General features: G+C 32.7%; 1 protein-coding gene across 2 annotated transcripts in view; it reads right to left on the bottom strand.

Annotated features, from left to right (window-relative positions):
* The window catches only part of LOC125052327 (protein amalgam-like), a 108,398-nt gene that overhangs the window by 17,712 nt on the left and 78,072 nt on the right, over positions 1–12,614 (bottom strand). The gene's annotated exons all lie outside the window — the stretch shown is intronic.

Here is a 12,614-nt window from a genome sequence, read left to right on the forward strand (position 1 = left end):
AGTGTATTAGTTATTTATTTTTTGTTAAATTTATGTTCACTATAATTGTCATGTATTTAGAATAGATAGATTGAAAATGCTTTGCATTATGATGTGGTGTAGATTAATAAATAAATAATAATTTTTTAATTGTTTTTTTTTTAATTTTTAATTTCTATTTTTTTGTGAAACTTATTATTTTAATTTTCACACATTTTAGATGTAAGATTTTGTAAAATAATTAGTAGATTTAGTACTGTGTGTGATGTCGTAAGCTTAATAACTAAATAAATAAACCTATTGGATTTGACATAATGGTAAAATGAATTAATGGTAAAACAAACGGTAATAAAAAGCTTCGAAATCTATGTGAAAACAAAGTGCTGCCATCTCATAAATTCCAGTCTGCCCATAAATGTCCATTATCATGAATAGGTCGGCATAATTTTATAACACCCCTGACCTAGTTTAAGCTAGAAATAGGTCACATTTCCATTTACCTAAAATGGTTTAATAATCGTGTTTAGTATAGCGAGTATAATTTTTTATTACCGGTAACATAAAAGTTACAAACATTAAAATAAATTGCAATAAAAGTTGTTGTAATAGGTACATTATAAATTACAAACTGTGACTTTTTTCGGTTTTTTCTTGAGGTATTTATATCTAACCCCTTATTGATGAAATCTTTTAACCAAAGTACTTATTATTTTTCGTCTCTTTTTGTTAAATTGTGTTTCCGCTGTCATGAAAAGAGACAGATTCCGCTGACAGAATGAGACTACTTTATTTAAATCGCTGCAATAAGATTTTTCAAGGGAGTTCTAGATTTGGTGTAAGTTTATAATTGTAATCGAAGCTTGTCTAAGAAAATGGAGATGTTAAATTATTTCAGTACATAAAGACCAACCTACTAATACTGTTCCACTGGAATTATTCTTAAAATAGTATCCCCATCTCTGTTTGACGTTATTTTACGGTAAAAGGAATTGCAAATATGAACCTTATTTCAATACTTAACAGTTGAATTTCAAGTAACTCATCAAATGAACACAAAACGAAAAAGTAAAACCCCTATACACGCTAATTCCTTTCATAAGAGGATAATATGACACCAGGCCACTTTAAGCCTTATATGCTAGAACATAGACTCCAAATTCAAAATTCAAAATAAGCTTTCTAAAACAGGATCTCTTTGAAACGTCTGCTCTCCTGGTACATTTTGCCCTTTGCAGGTGACGTCATTGTTGAAAGTAAAAGGAAGCTGGAGCTATAAAGAGTCCTGGGAGGATGATCCTACATATTAAATTTCTAAAGCTATGGATTTTATATGCATAACTTTTGGCTTCTAGGCATTCAAAATGGAAGAAATATTATGTTAAAAGTGTTGCCTAACGCCCGAACCCAATAATTAATTCACAATCTCAGATTGAAAACAATCTGAGATCCGACCGTGACAGTCGTTCGATCTCCTATCTGCATCACAATAACCTTTTTTGGCGACGGATAAAATGCTCTTTGTCGTTCCATTTTACCGAGTTTTCACTCATATTTGATAATCAATGTAAACCAAATAAAGTAAATAAAACCGTACAAATAACATTAAAATATACATGTTTATGTTTAAAACATAACAAACAGTTTTTTTTATTATTTAAAAAACTGGTGTAATTTAAAATCTGTTAAAATAATTAACTGTTGGAATCGAGCTTTCGACAACTGACATTTTCATACAAAGGTCTATCCACAGACACCGATCCGACCTCCCATGGATAGCTTGTATCGACAGATGGCTATAAGAATTCATCGATAGGTTATTGGCACACTTGTTGCAACATTTGGATTAAGATTTCTATCTCAGATGGTTATTGGGTTCAGGCGTAAGTGGCTAAAGCGTGCGACCCTTATCCTTGAGGTTGCGCCTACGGTGAACGCAAACATCGTGAGGAAACCGTGTCTCAAACCACAAAATCGATGACATGTGTTAAATGCTGATCATCTATGTGTGTATAAAACAAAATATCAAAGAAACGGCTGTAAACTGAGGTCACTGGATTATTTATTATATTTTAACTACATAATAATAAATTAAATATCACGTATAATCTTCTCTTCTAATCGCGAGTTATATAAAATAAATAAATATCTACCAGAAAAATAAATACGAGGCTATGATGAAGTAATTATGAAATTCAGCTTATTCGTTTATCTAAACATGATCTAATAGTGATTCATGGCCATCGAACTAGTAATAAAATATTTGTCTTAAATCTCTTTTAAGTAACAGATGGCTATTTTATAGCTCTCCCTTGTTAGGTGATGATAATTATAGACTTTTATCACTCACCTTCATTCCTTAAACAATTTTATGTTCTTTTTATTGTCAATCAAATAATTGCGGGAACTATAAATACATTTTTGTATGGTTTTATTGGCATTATATATAGGTTAATTACAAACGAAAAGTAGTCATAGAAGCTATGATAGTTGTATAAATGCATCTTAATCTAGTGAAAGATATACTCAAAAATATAAAACTTCTTACAGATTTTGAGACCAGATTGAGTTTGTTTTTCCTAATAAAATCGTCAATGCAACGACGAGTGTATCAGAATACAAGAAGCACACATACACACAAAAAACAAAGATACGCCACTTTAATCAAAGATTGGGCCATCGCAGCTTCAAGTTGCTGTCATCTGCAACACTGAATTTCAGTGGGCCCATACCATTTTGCACATGGCACACTGAACCAAACGAAAATATTAACAAGTGTATGTGTACACCAAACAAATTAAATTACCAACCCATGTGACTGACATTCCAAAAGACAACTTTTGCATTTTGAAAGATGTAATGCATTGAGCGGGAAGGTTGTTATCACAAGTATTAGCGTAACAGCTGTCAATAGAATCGTAATTCAACAAGTGTGACCATCGTAAAATTAAACCCCGTAATAAAAAGCCAGTAAAGGAAAGGATGAATAATCCATTACCATTATTGTTTTATAGACGACACAAGGTCACCCCACTGTGCCATGACGTCAACCACAGCGTTGCTCCTACCCTGTTACGTAATCGTCTAGACTTTCCCTTGCGTAAATTAGATCAGTGTGTCGCCTCTACTTGTGTAATATTATTAAATAAGTCCATAACCTCCCCCAAAATACAAAGAAAATATCTCCCAAAATTACTTACACCATACGCTTGTTCAATCTACTCTCATATGTGTATTGAAATTACAGATATGTACATAATAATGTTATGACGACGATTATCTGGTGTACAATTACCTGATCACATTATTTATTCCTACAATTAAAACTATTATATGTAGTTACACTATGATTTTGTTGTTTAATATATGTAATCACTAGCAGACCGGCCAAGCGTTGCTGTGGCTAAGGTTTTTGTTATATTACATAGTAGCAAACTATTCAAGGGAGACGGTAGGAGAACACCAGTCATGGGGACCACCATGCTTTTTTGGTGGTTATGCCATTAAATTGTAGCTTATGTGAAACGTTGATACTTTCAACACAGCGCCATCTGTTAGAATTGTGACTATCAAATAATAAACAAATATTTTTCAATAAAATAATATTGCGAATATAAATTGAGATGTAAGCTATTCTATCTTTTAAGTTGGATCAAACTACACACGGTTTGAAAATTTGATTGATATCGGTTCGGTAGTTTAGGAGTCCATAGCGGACAAACAACGTGACACGTAATTTATATATATTAAGATAATAAAAATAAATAAAAAAACAGTGGCGCTATAACCCTTGGTCCAAAGCAATAGGTAGGTCCAATAGGTGCACACCCTTCTGTGACTGACACACCCCGACGTTTTGGGTCTACGGCATCCGAGTTCATGCGACTGAGTGTTAAATGCGCACATAGAAAGTCCATTGGTGCACAGCCGGGTTCGAACCTACGACCCCTGGGGAGTCACGCTGAAGCCACTAGGCCAACACTGCTTATAAAAATAAAAGCCTATAATTTATACCGTTTAGTTTTATCATCCGACATTAAAAACCTCTTCACCTCGGTAATAAAAGTAGGTTAAGTGCCATTTTTTGCAAAATAAGGTTTATGTCGGAAAAGCCTTTTAAATTAGCACGGTCTACTTTAATATTTAAGTGCTAAGTTTTATAGAAAAGTATTTTGTGTTTACGATGTATTACTGTAATTGTTAATTTTTTTAATTACATTAAATATATGAGCTTAATTTTTCGCTATAGAAAGATAATAATATAGGAGAGTTCTGTCTTCGAACGAATTTTTTTATAAGCTACTCATAACTCAGGGATAATGTAGCAATTAAATAGTGGATAAAGTTTTATAATCGGGCAAGTAGTTTTCGAGTTTATTTTTAGTATTATTAGTATATGAATAATCACTACATTTAAGTAATATTCTCAAGTAGTCACGAATAATGTTTTTTTTATATATCTGTATAAATACATATAATCACAAGGATTTTTTTCTTATTCATAAATGATTATTCTGATTGCTTTAACTAAAGTATGTACTGCTTCATCTATCTTTCATCACTGCATAGACACAATCAATAGAACGAGACTAGTCAAAAGACTATGAGTTTAATTATTATTAATAATAGTATATATAGTTAGAACTAGTATAACCTTGCAGTAGGTACGTTTTGTACGTGTTTTGCTGTAATTTTTGCAAGGCTGTATTCACCTCGATATAAGGACAAAAAATATTTCTAATTAAGATTAATTCAAGCATCCATACAGATGTCACATGACTGCGCTAGTCACGATTGCGCGACCTACAGTCATGTGAAACGCATTTATAATGTGTACCTTAACAAAATTCATCATTTCTAAGCATCTAGGCTACAGAAGTTAAGTTAATTGACAGCTTTTTTACAACAGGTAACCCAGAAAACAGTTTATAACATATTAAATATATTTAAGAGGGTTTTTGAAGTGAAACTTCTTTAGAATCGTTGTGATTTCAAACCGGATGCAACGGAAAAAGCGACAGTAAAAAGAGACAGACACATAAATTAATAGGATTTGGCGTGGGAGAGAGTGAGATAGGAGGCATTATACAGTGTATAAACTTTAAATTAGTTTGGATTTGAACATTTTCTGAAATAAAAAAACAGATTTGATGAAAATTAAATAAGTAAGTCAAGTCAGTAGTTTAATTATAAAATTAGATTATTTACAAATCATTAGTAGATAACGAATGCTGAAACTTTTTGAAGTGAAAACTTCGTACTACACTTAATTAAAAGTTTATACACTGTATAATGCTTCCTATCTCATTTTCTCCCACGTTGGATCTTGTGAATTTATTTCAAACATTTATTATTTTAATTTTTACCAAATTAAAGATTGATATTAAAGTTATAAATAAAAATTTAACATTAAAATATATATTTTTTTAAAGAAAAGATCCTACATTTAGATAGAGAAAAAGTGTAATTTACATATTTTAATTATAAAAACTTTATTTTTGAAGGTTTCACTTCTACCACGTGTGAATTGAACACATGAGTTTTTTTTTTTAATTCGGTGTTCACTGTTTTAGAAACTGCCTTGTGTTTGTTATCATAAATGTAGATATTTATAGAAAATTAACACAGTTTATTACGTATTAATTTTAATCAGGGCCACGTGTTGTGCCATCACCGCCAACACCTCCTTCAATTAATTCTTCTTCTTCTTACAGTGCCATCTCCTTGCGAAGGTTGGCGATCATCACGGCTAGTTTAATTTTGGATGCCGCGCCTCTAAACAATGACTTGGTGCTTTGAGCAAACCACTGTCTTAAGTTTTTCAACCAGGACGTGCGTCTGCGGCCAGGTCTCCTTCTACCTGCTACTTTGCCTTGTATGATTAGTTACAGGAGCTCGTATTTTTTGGAGTTACGTAAAACGTGTCCGAAATACTCAAGTTTCCTTTTCTTAACCGTCATAAGCAGTTCTTCTTTCAATTATTTATGATGGGTAAAATCCAGGGTAAACTGCGTGTTGGTAGAGGGACCGATCATAGCTACGTAATGTTAGGGAGTGAGGGGTATTTCAAGTACGGAAGATTTCTTGCTTCTGACACAAGACACGCTTCACGAGTCTGATGGTCCACCTCCGAAAGAGCGCCAAAAGGAGAAGCCTAGATAACGAATGCTTTTATTTATGTGTAAATGCTGGTGGTCTACATAACAATATGGAGACAGGATGTCATCCTCAATCAAGAAGCCATTTTATTTGCTAAATATCTAATCATTTGCAATTGTGATTGAATAACGATGGGATTCGCATATAAATGTCTTATTAACACATTGATTACAATTACGCCTTTCATGTGGTAGTCTTGGACAAGTAATGGAGTATATAAACATTTATTAACTACGTATATTGTTAAAAAGCTTATCAACGAATGAGTATCGCTAGGCAGCGAGGAAATGCTCCCAGCTTTAAAGGTACACAGCCACAGAGACCAAACTTGTTAAAATGTATAAATATTTGAAGAAAGAGAACATAAGCATTGCACCTCTAAGATATTTTTGATTTTTTGAAAATAAAATGAGGTATTTATTGCATATATATTGCAATTACCGTACAATCGAACCGAGGTCGTCACGTTGGTATTAACACTTGAACTAAGGGCGGACCGCGAACAACGCGAAGAAACCTTTGTTTATAGTACAGGTGGCAAACGGGCTCATCTGTTGTTGAGTAATACCGTCGCCCATGGACACTTTCAATGCCAGACGCAAGTGCGTTGCCGGCCTTTAAACCTATATGTATCAATGTATTTCGTAAGTATATCGATAATTATATATTACAATGTTTTGGCGGCAGTAATCAATCTGTGCTGCTTGTCAATTGTCACGTTAATGTTTATTTATATCACCCCTCAGAGTAAATACAGCAGTGGTACTTGATGCACTTTTATTCAAACAGTTAAGTTTAATACCTCGCGTGACTGGACGCATTCCTTAATCTTAAGTTACGGGAGACAACGATTTTTAGATAGCAAAATGTCGGTTCGCTTAAAAAAAATAATTGAAGGGTTATTTGTCACAAAAGCATTTTCAAACGTATTAATTAATATCAATTATTTAACGTTGAAATATAACCACAACTATAAACAAAACAGATGTTACATCAAAATGGCTTACGATTTGTCGCTAAATTAATTCTAATTTAATTAATATCACCACGAGTTAACCATTTTCAAAATGTATTTATTAAATGATCGCTTTCGCCTATAACTTACACTATAGGGCTATACAGTCATTGAAGTGCATTTACTCAGCTTTTCAATTGCCTCTCATCATCACGCGTGACTCATAGCGTCATATACTTGTTAAGGATAAAGGAACTTCATGATTAGAGATTTCTTATCGCCCTCTATTATGAGACAGACAAATCAGGGCGTATAGCGAAATCTCTTAGTTGTACACAAGCTTCCGTAAATTTAATCCGACATTAGCTGCTTAAATTCCAGATTTGTATAATCTATTATAGAGTTAAAGTTTGTAAGGAAAATTCTGTGATTAATAGAAAGCAAATGACATGTTTTTATTATTATTATTCAATATATATAGGTATATATAAACTAAAAGTACAGAAAACACCACAAAAAAACTACTAAGTGGTTTAACCTTGGTGCCGTAAGGGCTACACAATTCCATATATTAGTGACTTTTGATTCGAAAAACGAAATGACTTTAGTGGTAGTCGAATTTGCAAATGAGGAAAAAACTGATAAAATAAAAACCTTTCTTACGAAAGCTTAACGATGGGAGATACATGATTGAGTTCTAGAAAACAATTGTGAGGTTGATAATGGTTACACAAGTCAGTACAATGTATTTTTTTTATATTTAAGTCACTAAAAACATCAAAACAAGAACAAAAAACAAAACGAAATGTGTGTTAGTCGGCGCTAGTCGCCGCTATAAGCCGCATTGATATCTATACTAATATTATAAAGAGGAAAGATTTGATTTTTTGTTTGTTTGAAATGAATAGGCTCCGAAACTACTGGACCGATTTCAAAAATTGTTTCACCGTTGGCAAGCTACACTATTCCCGAGTGACATAGGCTATGTTTCATTTTCAAAAAAATTAGGGATGCTTACTAAAACTTGAATAATCTAACCCAAGGTGTGAAAAAATAAACAAACTTCCTTCAATCGCGTGCGCTGCGTAAACTATTAATCATAGAACAAAATGATGTATTTCAATTTTTCAGGACACATCACTATCTATAAAAAATGTCGCGACAGCATGTCTCTATCTTTTATAGTTACGTCACAGTAAGCGGCCTTTTATTAATTTTTTTTTATTAAAATATCACAGCTAGAATAGACTCTTTATTCGTACTTATTTCGTATCGTATTTATTTTGATAAGCATCAATACCTAGATGCTTATCAAAATAAATACTATTAATTAATTACAATATTTCACATCAGCTACAATTTAATGGCATAACCACCAAAAAAGAACGGTGGATTGGTGTTCTCCTGCCGTTTCTCTTGAATAGTTTACTACTATGTAATATAACAAAAATCTTAGCCACAGCAACGCTTGACCGAGTCTACTAGTTTTATATAAAAAGGCCCAATGCAATATACAGTTTTCATGCAAGGCTACGAGTACACTGTTCTCATTTTTATTAAATATAATAATTATTAACTTACGAGTCAATTACTGACTTTTATACGTCAATAAATAACAACTGCACTCACTTTCTTCCATAAAATTCTTAAATTATCGGCACTTGTATTTATTTGGTAAAATATGTCTTCACGAACCTCAGCACAGTTGATGAATAAAAAATATATAGTAAAAATCAAATTGTCTGAGCTGGATCCAAAGAAAACGAACTTTGGATGGATGCAGCGAGAAAGGTATGGCAGGACCGTAGACCGGAGAACCGTGGTCTCTGCCGACCCCGGGAAAATAAATATTTTTTTAATACATTGATATAAATGCACATTCCCGAAAATACGTGTCTTACATACCAATCTTTTGTGTATAACATTGATGACTTAATATGTATTCATTTATTTTGATTAAATTACTGTTTCTTTATACTGTGCCGAAATTTTGAATTGCAAATTGCATGTTATCTCTTATATATATACCTTTCTCTCTCATATTTACAGTTACGAAGCTTTCTTCGAACGTTGAATTATGTAATTATTAAGATTGCATTATTGTATATATTTTTTTCTTTAAGTATTAAATTCACTATTAGAAGTTTAAAATCCTTAGGCACATCGTCTACGACGCCATTAAATCTGGTTTCAAGAGCTGTCAAACCATTTTTTTTTGTTTGAAGTTTGACATATTTGACAACGCTCAAGACGAAATTGTAACTTGAGATATGTTTTAGAATATGTAATACAGTCAATACCATAGATACCAGGAAAATAAAAGGCACTAAAAACATTTCGACCGTCTTTAAAAGTCATAGAAAGAAGTAGTGAACCCGTGACTAATAATAATATAATGTATTTTATATTACTATATTATTTTTACATGTGCACGCATAAGAGACAAAACGAAACGATTATTTAAGCTATGTACAGTAAATTTGAAAGAAAAACGTCAGAAAGCCTAGAAAAACTAATCGTGACTGGCAGAGTGGAGGGTACCAGATCTCGAGGTCGGTCCCCTACTGACAGGACCGATCAAGTAAAGGCCATTATGGGTCTTAACCATCACCCAGGCGCAGAGGCTTGACAAAAACAGGGGAGAGAGGAGGAAGTTGTGCGGCGTCAACACGACCTTCAGAAATGAAGAGAAGAAGAAGACTATGAATTTGACAAGAGACTATTGCGTAAAATATTTAAGCCATTATGCGCTGTAGCATTGTTCATACAAATATTGTACACAGCGTTTAATACTTGTCAAAATGTACACCTATTGCAATAACTAAAATAAAGATTAGTAAACACGTCATAATCCGACATTATTTAATATTGTAGATCGTTTAGCGCGATAATGAACAATGGTTTGTACTAACCTCACAATGGATCGATATACATTGATTTAAATGTTTAAAACACCTCGTACGATCGTAAGGAGAATTCTAAACGGCGTCAAATCCGGCTTCATTTAATTTTGTGTTTAACGCATCAGAGACGTAACGATGTAAAAGACAAGGTAGAGGACATAAAATAAATGCAATCTAAATAGACCCTGAAGAACCATCTCGTTATACCCTTAACATAAATTTTCATGGAAGACATGTAGAGGAACTTCCCAGAGCATAGAGAACGATATTATTCTACATGTCAAACACACAATTTTCTTTTCAAGATTTTAGATCTATCAAGACAATTTTTAAAAACCACACAAAAGAATTCAAATATTATGTTTTATCTTTTCAGCACGTAATTAAACAGGTAAATCATACAAACAAAATAGTACATATATGTAGGATGGATGTCCTTCTAATACCCCAAGCATACCATTTGTCCCTACTTTTCGAAGAACGCGTTTTGATCAAAGCTGTCCAGATTGAGTATTCTGATAATCAACCTAGGTCTGGATATCATTAGTTGCTACTAAAATTTGTATATTGTGGTTTTTTTACCCATGTATCAGTGTGCAGAGCGTTGGCAAGCTTTTATGAATAAAAAAATAAATTCTTAAAGAACAATTCAGAAGAGATATTCGAATAACTGAAGAATCTCGAAACACTTTTATTTTAAACGCAATGACACACTTCCTAATTGGTTAAAAGCCTCTGATATGGTATCTCGTTTGTTTGTTGAGGATATAAAATATTTTTATGGTCTTTATCGAGATAAGATTCGTTGTGTAATGTTCTGAGAAAGATACCCATAGCGTTAATTTAAGGCTGTAGGTATGGCAGTGTATTTGTATTATCTTTTAAAAGACTTATCTATCTTTCACAAAAATCACAAATTAACTTTATGTTTTTTTCGATAAGACTTTTTTATTATTACATTCAAGAACTACTGGTACCATGTCTTGACAAGTGTGTCAACAATTGTTCAAAGTTATTCTCATGTACAACATTGTTTTTTTATATACTAGAATCTAATTACTAAATGAATTGTACGTCACCATAGGACAGTTTTTTTTTTATCTTCAGTCTTCTAAGCTCAGAATGTCTAACTTTAATGGCCCCTTAAATTTATCATATACAAGAACATTGCGAATTTTTTAAAGCAAGTTATTGAATAATTGCACACCCTCATAGTTTATAGATTTCTTGAAATAAGTTGTGCGTTCGGCTATGCGCTATCTGTAGTCCGATTAGTTGTCAGTAGTTTTGCTGTAACTCTTTCAGGTAGCTTAAGTTCTCCTATCTAGCAGAGGTTCTTATACGAAATTAACTATTATAATGGAATCCATAGCAGAGGGAAATCAAAAGGTTCTTAATGTATCCCTAAAACAATTGATCGATTGTATTGCAGTAGTCAAGGACAGGACATAGAGTCGAAAATTGTTAATTTAGCCATACAATATTTTAGTTTATCTATGTTTATTGGTTATATATGGTAGAAACTTGTCAGTCTTCACGTTGATAGTAGTCTGTGCATTTGTCTTGAGCACTTCAGTATCATTGTATCTAATTAATAAATTATTTATAAAGATTCCATAAAAGCCGTGGGTTTTAATTAACCCTAAAAATATTTAGCGATCACTATGACCCCCGTATGATATAATCCAATACGTTTTACATATATGGGTATCATTCTTAGCTCTGCGGCCCGTCACTAACGCGTAGGCATCGGATAATTATTTCATGAATGAAAATTTTTCTACACCTATGAATGGGATATATAAGGCATCATTTACTGACTTCGGTTCATTGGACAAAAACCCTGTGCCAATTCAAGAAAACCGGTTGTATCCCTATGGTGATGCTCTTTGACTGGCCGTTGGAGTATCGATATCGATAAAAATGTCAAAGGCCAATTACATGGGTTTAAAAGACTTGCAATTTCGATAATTTCTACTGTGTTTAACTGTTCTATATTAAACTGCGTTTTGGCCGTTGTTACAATTTCAACTAACCAATCATTGTTTTATATATTTATAAAGAAACTTAAATCAACAAATGAATAGTCTCTCAGTAGGTATATTATAGACTGAAAACAATATCCTTGAAATCCCATCACATAACTCTTCACACGGGAGCTTCACGAGTTCATCCCCTTTACGCTTAGCTCCTTCTCTATCTTTCTTTAAATCTTCACTGTATAAGATTTACCTGTCACATCGTATCCCTAACTTCCGTACTAACTGAAATTCTCGTGATTCATGTGCCCATACGTACACTTACATACGTTTTAATTGCTTTGTTTTGTTCCATTGTTTTTGTCTAAGAAATTACTTGTGTATCTTATGTAGTTTTCTTATGCAGTTCTTGCGCTCACCTAATTTAATTTTTCATCACAGTGGTTGCCTGGAAGATCGCGACACCAGTTGCCCTCATTATTATTTAATTTGTTTTGTATTTCTTGCAAGGAAATGTAAATAAATAAATATATATTAAAAAGCACGTTAGTGCTGTTTTAATAAAAATCAAGTCTCAAGAAAGTTTCGATAAAAAAACATCACTATACTAGAATGCGGTGCAGTAAGTCCCTTTGAATGAAA

The sequence above is a fragment of the Pieris napi genome, chromosome 9 (assembly GCF_905475465.1).
Source record: "Pieris napi chromosome 9, ilPieNapi1.2, whole genome shotgun sequence".
Lineage (NCBI taxonomy): Eukaryota > Metazoa > Arthropoda > Insecta > Lepidoptera > Pieridae > Pieris > Pieris napi.